We start from the raw sequence: 10,485 nt of genomic DNA, 5'->3' as shown, positions 1-10,485 counted from the left end.
TGGTTAATTTGACCCATAGACTGATTGCTTCCTCTGGTGTTTTCCCAACAATTCTGTACTTTTATTTAGAGTGTATTCCTTTGTTTTACATTGACCCATCTAAGGACTCCTTCCTGTATTGCTATTTTTCCACTTCTTTAAAAAAGTGTCTTAAAAAACATCATCACTTGTGTTTTCAATCTTGTTCAAAAATTGAGAACCGAGGTGGAAAAAATTCCTTATAGCACCAAATACTGTTGTTTGAATTCAGTTCAATACAAAATCATTCCGCGAGAATGCTGTTAACGACTAGATTTGTAACTAGAATTACCTGGTGAAATCTCACAAAACACTAGTGTCCAATACATTTTAAAATAGGTAGAGGATCACACTAGAAATGTAACAAACTTTTTGTACTGATTCTTTTTGAAAAAGTAAAAGATGTAGCTGTTCAAGCTAATATTGCAGCCTCAATAGTGCTGATGTTTCCTAATCAGCACGCATCTTGGTATTCAAATGTTATTGATCAGTTCATAATAGTCTAATGAATTACTTTGAGAAGAACCAAAAATCTGCAGCTGTAAATGCTGTAAAACCTGGATTCTGGGTAAGGATACCAGTGACAGGCCTGTTGCAGCAATCCTTACTCCAGTGAGTTTTGCCTAAGTAAGGAGTTCAAAGGTGAGCCTTGTAATGGTAACGTTATGCTCATACTTCAGTATCAAATATTTGAAAGCGTAAAAGAGCCTGATCTATCCTGTGGATGTTTTTACCAATCAAAGCAAAGGCGTGAGGCTATGCTTGGACTCAGTTGTAGCAAACACAATGCAGGCTATCCTCCTGTGGCATTTGTGTTCATGTTTTAGTTGACTTGTTGTTATGCCCTGCATCCAGACTAGGTCTGCATTCAGTCAGCTTAGCAGCAATGCCTCCTGGGAAAACATTGCTCACACCATTCCAAACTGTGGTGCATTGTGGGTGATTGCTAACTGCCCTCTAGGAGGTCTTGTGCATGCCCAGGAGAATTATGGTCAAACTTCCAGAATTCCTTCATGTTCTAGAAGCCTCCATCGATTTATTTCCCTGTGCAGCAACACCTGTCTCAGTCCCCAGCTGTTTCTACGCTGACCGACATGGTTTAGGCCAGGGGTCTCAAACATGTGGCCCGCGGGCCGCATGCGGCCTGCAAGGTTATTTTCTGTGGCCCGTGAGCTCCTCGCACCCCCCCCCCCCCGCCATCCCTCAGCGTTTACCTAGAGTGGCTCCGGCCCGACGTGCACTGGGGGCGGGGCAGGCTCCCTGCCTGCCTGCCCTGCCCCTGCGCCGCTCCGGGAGCGGCCAGAACATGGGGGAGCAGGGGCACAGGGGTGTGTGTGTTGCTGTTGCTCCCATTGGCCGTGGTTCCCCGTTCATGGCCAATGGGAGATGCTGGGGGGGGGGACCAAGAGGATGAAGAGCTAAGCCACTCCCGCTAAAGTAAAGGTTTTTTTCCCCAAAGCTGAAAATCCTTCCTAATTCCATGCCCTGTCCTGGCAGAAGTAAGACCTAATATGCCCCCCGGACCCGTCCTGCAGTCGAACCCCTGCCCTGAGCCCCCTGCTGCACCCTGACCCCCTGCCGCACCCCTCCTGCACCCCAACCCACTGCCCTGAGCCGCCTGCCGCACCCCTCACCCCTCCTGCACCCCCTGGGGGCAGGGAGGGGGAGGAGTTGGGGTGGGGATTTCGGGGACGAGGTTGGAATGGGGGCAGGAAAGGGGTGGGAAGAGGCGGGGCAGGGTCGGGGCCTCATGGAAGGGGTGGAGTGGGGGCAGGGCCGAGGGCAGCGGGGTGGGAGGTGTCAGTAATGCGGCCCTTGGGCCAATGTACTAGTCCTCATGTGGCCCGCCTGGTCATTTGAGTTTGAGACCTCTGGTTTAGGCGAACCTCTTGTAGGCATTGTGGAGAATGAGGGAGTTCTGTGTAGTGTTCTTCACAAATCTCATTTGCCCCTTAGATTATCTATTTGATATTAACCTGCTTGAATGGCAGGAGTTAAATAAGGAGGCTGTAAAGGGGGAAAACAATCCACAGGAAATGAAACAATGAGAAAGATAAAGCTCCTTGAGGAAACAATGCGGGGAGCTATCAGTTGGGGAATACCCCAGCTGGCTCCATCCGGACTAGAGTGCCTGGCTCTTTCCAAGGCTGAGCCTAAGATCAAATGGGATCCTAAACCTCAAAGATGCTGGGGAAAGAGGGGTTGAGTGAATGGCTGGAGGCTACCCAGGGAATGTCCGTGAAAGCTGACCAGCTGACTGACGCACAGAGACGGGGAGCCTGCTGCAGTAGGATAGGCTCCTTCTCCCTGCTAGAGAGAAAGGTAACTGGGCTGAGAGGAACTTGCAACAGCTGGCAAGGAAAGTTTTTAAGGTACAAGTAAGACCCGTGTGTGGGCCTCTTATTGTTTTTCCCCTTTGCTCTATATGCTTTGCAGGATAAAGAAGGCTTTGTTCTGAAGACACTGTGTCTATCTATGTCACTGCAAACTTAGACTGTCACACTCCTGAAAGGAAAGTATTACAGGTGCCAAAACCAAGTTGAGCCTGTGTTGTTAGCATGGTTCAGAACTGAGGGGCCGACATCCAGAGTGGTTACACTGCCTGGCTCCCCTCTGAGTGAGGTGCAGGAAGCTAGTGCAGTCCCTTAAACGACGTACTTCAGATGGACTGAAAGAGGTCTAAGGTTCAATTCACCCTAGAGCCGTAATAGCGGGATCTGGTCAGTTTGATGATCTTGAGGCAGTAAAGTTTTATTACAGAGAAGCCACATTCACAGTGTGGGACAGCCAGTGGTAGGCTAATCTGATATATGTAGTGTAACCTTTGTGCACACTGGCAGTGACATATTGACCTGACATAGTGGAGCCCAAGGGCTTGTCCACACTACCCGCCGGATCGGTGGGCAGCAATTGATCCAGCAGGGGTCAATTTATCGCATCTCTAGTATAGACGCGATAAATCGACGCTGAGCGCTCTTCCGTCGAGTCCGGTACTCCACCAGAACGAGGAGCGCAAGCGGAGTCAATGGGTGAGCGTCAGCTGTTGACTTACCACAGTGAAGACACCACGGTAAGTAGATGTAAGTATGTCGACTTCAGCTATGCTACTCACACAGCTGAAGTTGCGTATCTTAGATTGACCCTGCGCAGTAGTGTATACAAGCCCTCAGTTGTGCTAAAGCTCCTAGGCTACATAGCATGTATGACGACACTCAGTTGAGGGACTTTTGTGCACAGACGCAGGGTACTAAATTCCCAGTGGAGGGAACAATTGTGTTACAACATGACCAAAAAACCTCTCATCAAGAAAAGTCCAGTGGGGTTGCTCACCATAATAAGCAGAAGGGATCTGATTTTTCTTCAGACTGGTGTACATTGGGAGCAACTCCATTGAAGTCAGTAGCATTATACCAGTTTAAAACTGATATGAAATGGACTCTGGCCCTATGCCATGCAATATATAACTGCAAGACTGGGCCCTTAGATATCGGAACCAAATCCAACTGCTTCTTTAGCAAACATTTGTTGTAGCAAACTCACTGGCGTGCAGAAGCTGTAAGTTAATTGTAAACTTTGAATTCCATGGTGCAGGCCTCTGTAATCTGAATGTATCATATAGGCAACACACTCAGTGCCAGATTCTACTCTTAATTACACCAGTAATTACACCAATAATTAATTACTGTAGGCCAAATCTGTTCATAGTTTCTCTGGTGTAAATCCACTGAAATCAAAGGGTTACTCAGGATGTTCATTGACGCAACAGAGAGCAAAATCTGGCCTCAAAATTGAGTAGATATAGCATGTGAAAGTTATTTTTAAATATACATAAAAATATGTAGTGGCTTATGAGAATGCTGAAACCTGCCTAAGTCTTTGCTATATCATAGTTCAGTTCAGCAATAAAATGAAGTTGTTGGGGTTTTTTTTTGCCTTCAAGAAAAGATTTGCTTCCTTCAAGCAGACAGAAGGTTATCCTATCTGCTGGATAGTAGCCAGCCATCAGAAAGACTACTATTAATTTTTGCCTGCTTCCGATCAATTCATGAGACACTTATCAAAATTCAATAAATGGTTCATGAATTGCTTTGCAAATCTGGTTCAGTGCTACCTTTGTATCACAACAGGAGATTATAGGTATTATTTCATTTGATTTCCTCGAAATGAGTGGCTGATAGGGAGGGAGGAATGGGAAAAAACACTAAGATATGAGGAGGCCTCCAAAATACACAGCTCTGGTGGAAATGGAGAAGCGCCAATGCTTCAGGTCTAATATTTTTTTTTAATGATGTATGCCATAACCATGTGAAGTGGAGTACCATCTAAAAATGACCCTAAAAGACTAGAAATTTAAAATATAAATTACCTGTCTTTTTAAATTATAATTTAAAAATTAGTAAAATCCTCAATGGTTTCTTATTGTTTTGGTAATTTTCATTTTAAAATGTTTTGACTTTGTGGATTTTATGTGCATGCAGCTTCGAGTTAAATTCAACTTTTTTCAAAAGTATGATACTTCTTTCAGTGCTCTGGTTGAAAATTGCAACAAGGATCATAAATTGGATTGATTGCAAATCATTCCAGAACATTTTGAACATAATACTTAAACTTGTCGTGATATTAATGACTAATGACCTCCTTTATGTTAGGTCTTAACGCTTTATTGTCACAAAGTACTGGTTTAGTGGACCAAAATGAACTGAGATGCTTTTGGGGTTGCAGCCAAAATGTTAAGGTGTTTGTATTGCCTTTTATAATACTGTCTAGAAATGCATTTTAAAACAGAATCATTTAGGTAACTTATAAGTCTTTCTTTGCAGATAACACATGGTTCAAAGCTTTTCCCCGCTCAAGTCTTTTTGCATTTGAACACACCCATTTGGCCTAATTTTGTGCATGGGCATATATCTGTAAAGCCAAATTTAGAATCTAGGATTCTATAGAGGGGAGAAAAATCACGATCAAAATTAATTTCCCAGGTAAAAATATATTTCCAAGATGAGAGAGAACAAGTGTGCACAGTTTTCTCTGCTAATTTAATTAAGTCTCTCTACTAGTTTGTTTTAAACCACATAACCCTTTTTTGGAAAGGTGAGGTGTTGAGGGGTGGGCACTGTGACACCCAAAGCAAGTCTGTGAACTAATAATTTAATAAATAATCCAAGCACTGCCATTGACTTGCTGTGTTGCCGTGTTCATATGATTTAATTTCTCTGTATCTGTTTCCCCTTCTGTAAAATGGGTGTAATACATAATTAACTGCACAGGACTCCATTAGTCAGTGTTTGTACAGTTTGTACAGAAGGCACTATTTTTCTGTTCATCGAGGGGGATGTGTGCACGTTGTTTTTCTGTTTGTATAGTTTTAGAAGCTAAAATACAAAACTCTGAAAAACCAAAACACGTTCTTAACTCTGAAATAGAAAAGATGGGGGTCTAGGCCAGTGGTTCTCAACAGGGGTATGCGTACCCCTGGGGATGCGCAGAAGTCTTCCTGGGGTAGGTCAACTCATTTAGATATTTGCCTAGTTTTACAACAGGCTACATAAAAAGCACTAGCGAAGTCAGTACAAACTAAAATTTCATACAGACAATGACTTGTTTATACTGCTCTATATTACTATACGGTTTATTTTATAATTTATATGGTAACAATGAGAAAGTAAGCAATTTTTCAGTAATAACGTGCTGTGACACTTTTTTGTATTTTTATGTCTGATTTTGTAAGCAAGTAGGTTTTAAGTGAGGTGAAACCTAGGGGGGGTATATACCGTGTTTCCCCGAAAGTAAGACATCCCCCGAAAATAAGACCTACTTCCAGTTTTGCCTCTTGCTGTAATATAAGGCATCCCCGAAAATAAGACCTCCCGGATAATAAGGCCACCCCGGAATATAAGGCCCCGAAGCTCCAGGAAAAATAAGACCTCCCCTAAAAATAAGACCTAGCGCATCTTTGGGAGCAAAAATTAATATAAGACACTGTCTTATTTTCGGGGAAACAGGGTAATGCAAATCAGCCTCCTAAAAGGGATACAGTAGTCCTGAAAAGTTGAGAACGACTGGTCTAGTCCAGTCCTTCCTTTTGCAGCCCACAGACAGGCTGGATGAAGGCTTTGACCTGGGGAAGGGGTGGGGGTTCAGGACATTGGTGACGTTTCTAGCGAGCTCTGAGGTTGCAAAGAACACGTCCACATGCAGAAGGGAGCTCAGGACCTTACAAGCCCACTGCTCTGCTTGTGTTTTTCGGCTGCATCCCGGACGCCCTTGCGCAACTCGCTGGGATTTCTCCTCGTTCACCTAACAGTGGGAGCTCCTAGCCGTCTCCGGGGGTGGGGGTTTCTGGCTGGTGCTTGGGGAACCTAGAGAAAGTCCAGCACAACTTCGGTGACCAATCGGCCCTTCCTCTTTTTGCACATGCCAATGACTGAGGCCCTCCCTGAGGCCGGGCAGCGCTCCAGCCAGCTCCCTCCCCTGCCTGCGAGCTGCGGGGGCAGGCCCCCAGCTGCTGCTGCAGGAACTCGCCGCGCTCCAGCCCGACTTGTTGACCAGTCCCAAGTTGTCGGATAGCTCGAATGCTTGTCATAGTTGTGGTTGCGCTGCGCTGCGCAGGCCGGCTGCGTGGTGCGCGCCAGCCCCCTGCCTGCGCCCGGGGACCGCTGCCCACACCCCGGCAGGTGCCCCCCGGGGGCTCGGGGAGGGGACGCTCCCAGCCTCTCCCCGGCGGGCAGCGCTGGGCTCTCCCGGGACAAAGGCACGTGCAGGCGATCCCGGGGAGCGCAGCTCCGCCTGGCCTTGGCTGGCCCGGCCAGGGGATGCGCCGCTGCCTTCCCAGCCCCGTTGCGGGAGCCGGGGGCGGGGGGGGGGGGGGCGGCGGCAGGCAGGGGAAGGGGGGGGAGAGACTAGCACAGGGGCGGAGCTTCGCCGTGAGCCAGAGGGCAAGGAGCTCGCCAGAGCCTCTCTCGCTCCTCGCGTCACTCTCTGTGCATGGCAAGTGCTGGGCGCACGGGCTGCTCTCCGCCCCCCCGCCCTCCTCCATTGTATAATGCTTCGTGAGCGCGGCGGCGGCAGCGCGGAGAAACCAGCGGCTTAAATCCTCAAGCTGCCTCCGCCTCCCCCCCGTCCCCGCCAGCGAGCGACATATGGAGCGGGTGTAGCTCCGGAGCGTGCAGACCCTGATGCTTTAGTTCTCAGGTGGAACTGCATGTGGTAAGTTCAACTCCCTGCGCGGGGGGCGGGGGGTCTTTGCTGTCCAGCTGCCGGGGGCCAGGGGCGGCTGGGATTGCAGGTGCTGGGGGAGGAGGGAGGTTGGGAGGTGCTAGTGAGAAAAGTGTGTGTTTGTTTTGTTTGTGTGTGGGGTGGTGGGGGGGGGGGTCTATACGTAATGACACCGGTGCTGTGTCTACAAACAATCGATTTCCCTTGGTTAGCACTAAAGACAAAAACTCTGCAAGAAGTGACGGGGGGGGAGCCACGGGTCTGGTGCTTTTTGCAGTATTTGTAATCCTCGGGAGCGAGGACCTGCCCCCTCCCGGGGCGGCTGGGCTGTGAGCGGGATGAGCAGAAAAGAGGATCCTGTTAAAAGGACTGTCTCCAAATGTGCGGAGCTCTCCTCCTCCAGTGTGTGTGTGTGTGTTTAATGTGTACGTACTTTCTCAAGGGGGGTTGTTGGGCAGCGCTCTGCGAGCGCAGCGCGTTAGTGTTCCCAGAGCCATGTTTACCTCCAACTTGCAGGAACAGTCTCTGCTGTAATAACTTTCAGTATGGGCCGGAGAGCTCTGGAAACCGGCAAGAGACAAGGTGCAATATAAGCTGCATCTTGCAATCTGCCCCCACCTTTCCTCCCCTCCCCTCCCTTCCCCCATTGCCTTCAGACCCTGGCCAACAGGACTTGGGAGTCCCCCTGGAAGTGTGGATCTTTGCAGGGCAAACTAAAAGGTTTGGGGAGGGTTCTGAATCGAGAAGACTTCAGATATGTTGGAGCTGAAACGACTTACCCTGGTGGAGGCTCTGCCTGTCCCAGATAGGTTACAGAAGAGCTGGGTTATTCCATGCTTGGTGTCTGTGTGGCATCAGGGCAGGGGGTTATTGTGTCTCTTCATCGAGCAACAGTGTATTTACATTTCTCCTCGATAGAAGCAATGCTAGCAGAAGAAAAACATGCTTGGGGCCGGGGGTGTTAGAGAACAAGATTCGATCACTTTTTAGAGGGAATATCAGCACGTCAAGGAATACGCAGATTTAGGGAATGCTGGAAACATTTTATTCTAGGCAAGAATTATTTTATTCTTTTGCAGTGCCCATTGGCTTCAAAGTGACTTCTGTTTTATTTGCATGAGTGTTTGGGGATTTGTAAAAGTAGATTCCTGGCTGTTGGGGTATCCTGAGGTTTTAGCACTTCTTGTGTGTCACTCACTGGTCCTTCTGGAAACGTGAGTCTTCCAAGGGAAAGGCATTCATTTGTAGTGCATATCACATGCTATAGTTCTTGTATTTTGTGATGTGTGTATTCTGAAATGCAAGGAGAGTTTTGATAGGAAGTACCGAATTGTTCATATGCAGTTATGGAGGAGCCAGGAGTGGTTGATTACAGTTTGGACTCCAGTTCTGATCTGCTGATGGTGCAAAATGAAATTGCCAGTTTCAGTTCCCTCCCAGGTGGAGGTTGGTGCCTTTACAAAGTCGTGACATAGAAAGTGATATGAGTTGCTGCACTTGGCAGTCTGGGTTCAGAGGAGTCCAAAGCAACAGTCAGGCACCGCTCACCCAGGGCCTATCCATTGTATATTGAAATCAGTGGACCGACTCTCACTGACTCCAGTGGATTTTGTATTCTGCCCCAACAGAGTACCTGTAATGCCCACAGTGCAGGGGACTGATTCTCCCATCACACCGATTTTACACCTGTGTAACTCCAGTTAAGTAAATGGAGCCACTTCTGATTTTACATGTGTTAAAGTGACAGAAGAATCAGGTTCATAGTTTTTCTTTTCAGCGCGCAGAGATTTACCTGCATAAAACTTCCTACATCTAGACGAAGTGTATGGAGGGTATAGAAATTGTACACAAGGGTTGTGTGAACCCTACCTAGCTTTCTGATCCAGTGCCATCAGGATTTTCACATGGTAAAGTAATTGCATAACTAATTAAGTTTTCTTATAACTTGCTGCTTAACATACATATATTGCTTTATAAACTAAGCAGTTGATTAGGTAGGCTAATTAAAAGTAGCTCTTCTTGCTCACAGTAACACTGATGTTTTATTATGCATGAAAAAAATAAGTTTGGTGTCTTCTGAACCTGATTTACTTTTATGGGCTCGTATTAATACTGTCATTCCCTTTATTAGAGATGGAAGGAGGATTAGTAGCTTGTGGTGCCAGACAGGTACATTAGGGCATGTATCCTAGGGAACACTTCCATTGTCCAGACAAGTATTGCAGCATCTAACATAACAGCTGCAGTTTCCTCCTTTAGAGCCTGATTCTACTTCCATGTAAGTCAATAGCAAAACCTCCAATTGTCTTCAGTAGAAGCAGAATTACCCTCTTTAGAGAATGAAGCTATACCTTGTGCTTATTAAAGTACTCCTTTTGATTTTCACGTCAAGCTGATTTTTATTCACTTGGAAGTTGTTTAAAAAACAGACGAACAAAAGAAACTTCTTAGCCTAAACGTATGTAGGTTTGTCTTTATTTAAAACCATTTCAATATACAGAATTAAACAGGCATATATGCTGATTTATTGTGACGTGTAACTATGTTCCTTAGACGCCTGCTATTCTTAGCATGATTTACCCAAAATATAAGACAATGAGTTTTTCACAATGCTTTTGGTGGAAGTAATACAAATAATGCATAAGACCCAAGTAATGAAAATGATTGCTTGAAAGACATCACACAATTGGGTACAATGTACTAAAAGCAGTCAGCATGAAAACTCCAACTTTATAATGTAGGTTGACATTTTCTTTAAGTGAAGTTTCACCTCCATTGGATGCAGCCGATCTTAGTAGTATCTGGTTGAACTACTTTGCCAACAATTAATGAGCCTTTTTTTTCTGTGAATCATTTATCTGAAAAACAATTTAGAATGTTGTTTTATATTTCACACTGATGTATAATGCTTTGTCATAGTCCATGACTAGGAGTGCTGAAGTAAGGCAGGTAATCCAGAGTTGTGATGACCATTTTTGCATTTAGGTAACATATACTACAGTGTAGCTTTTCATAAAAGGGAATGCATCCCTTCAAAGGTATAGACAATCTTCTGATGACCCACTTACTTTTATAAGTTCTGTTTAATGCAGGTATGCTTTCTTGTGAGTTAGTTCATATTTGTAAGCCTGGCACAAAAGGAGACCGCTTCAGTGGCAACAGTTTCTTGGCCAAAAAAAAAAAAAAAAATCAATCTGTGCCAGAAACAGCAGACTTCAATTGCTGAGTCCAAAGATCATGAATGCACTAAAG

General features: G+C 45.9%; 1 protein-coding gene across 6 annotated transcripts in view; it reads left to right on the top strand.

Moving 5' to 3' along the window:
• The window catches only part of SERTAD2 (SERTA domain containing 2), a 102,244-nt gene that overhangs the window by 69,145 nt on the left and 22,614 nt on the right, over positions 1-10,485 (top strand). For 4 of the 6 annotated variants that reach the window (XM_024195474.3, XM_024195473.3, XM_024195468.3 and 1 more), the window contains exon 1: positions 6,972-7,224. The exons of 1 other annotated variant lie outside the window; for it this stretch is intronic. The gene's annotated coding sequence lies outside the window, so the exon portion shown is untranslated. Of the gene's footprint in view, positions 1-6,971; positions 7,225-9,083; positions 9,141-10,485 lie in introns of those variants that run through there. One more of the 6 variants, XM_024195469.3, reaches the window with a different exon arrangement.

This window comes from Terrapene carolina, unplaced genomic scaffold (assembly GCF_002925995.2).
Source record: "Terrapene carolina triunguis isolate 2854851 unplaced genomic scaffold, T_m_triunguis-2.0 Scaffold132, whole genome shotgun sequence".
In the NCBI taxonomy this organism is placed as follows: domain Eukaryota; kingdom Metazoa; phylum Chordata; order Testudines; family Emydidae; genus Terrapene; species Terrapene triunguis.
Note: the sequence above shows the minus strand (reverse complement) of the source record. Positions and strands in the feature narration are given on the sequence as shown.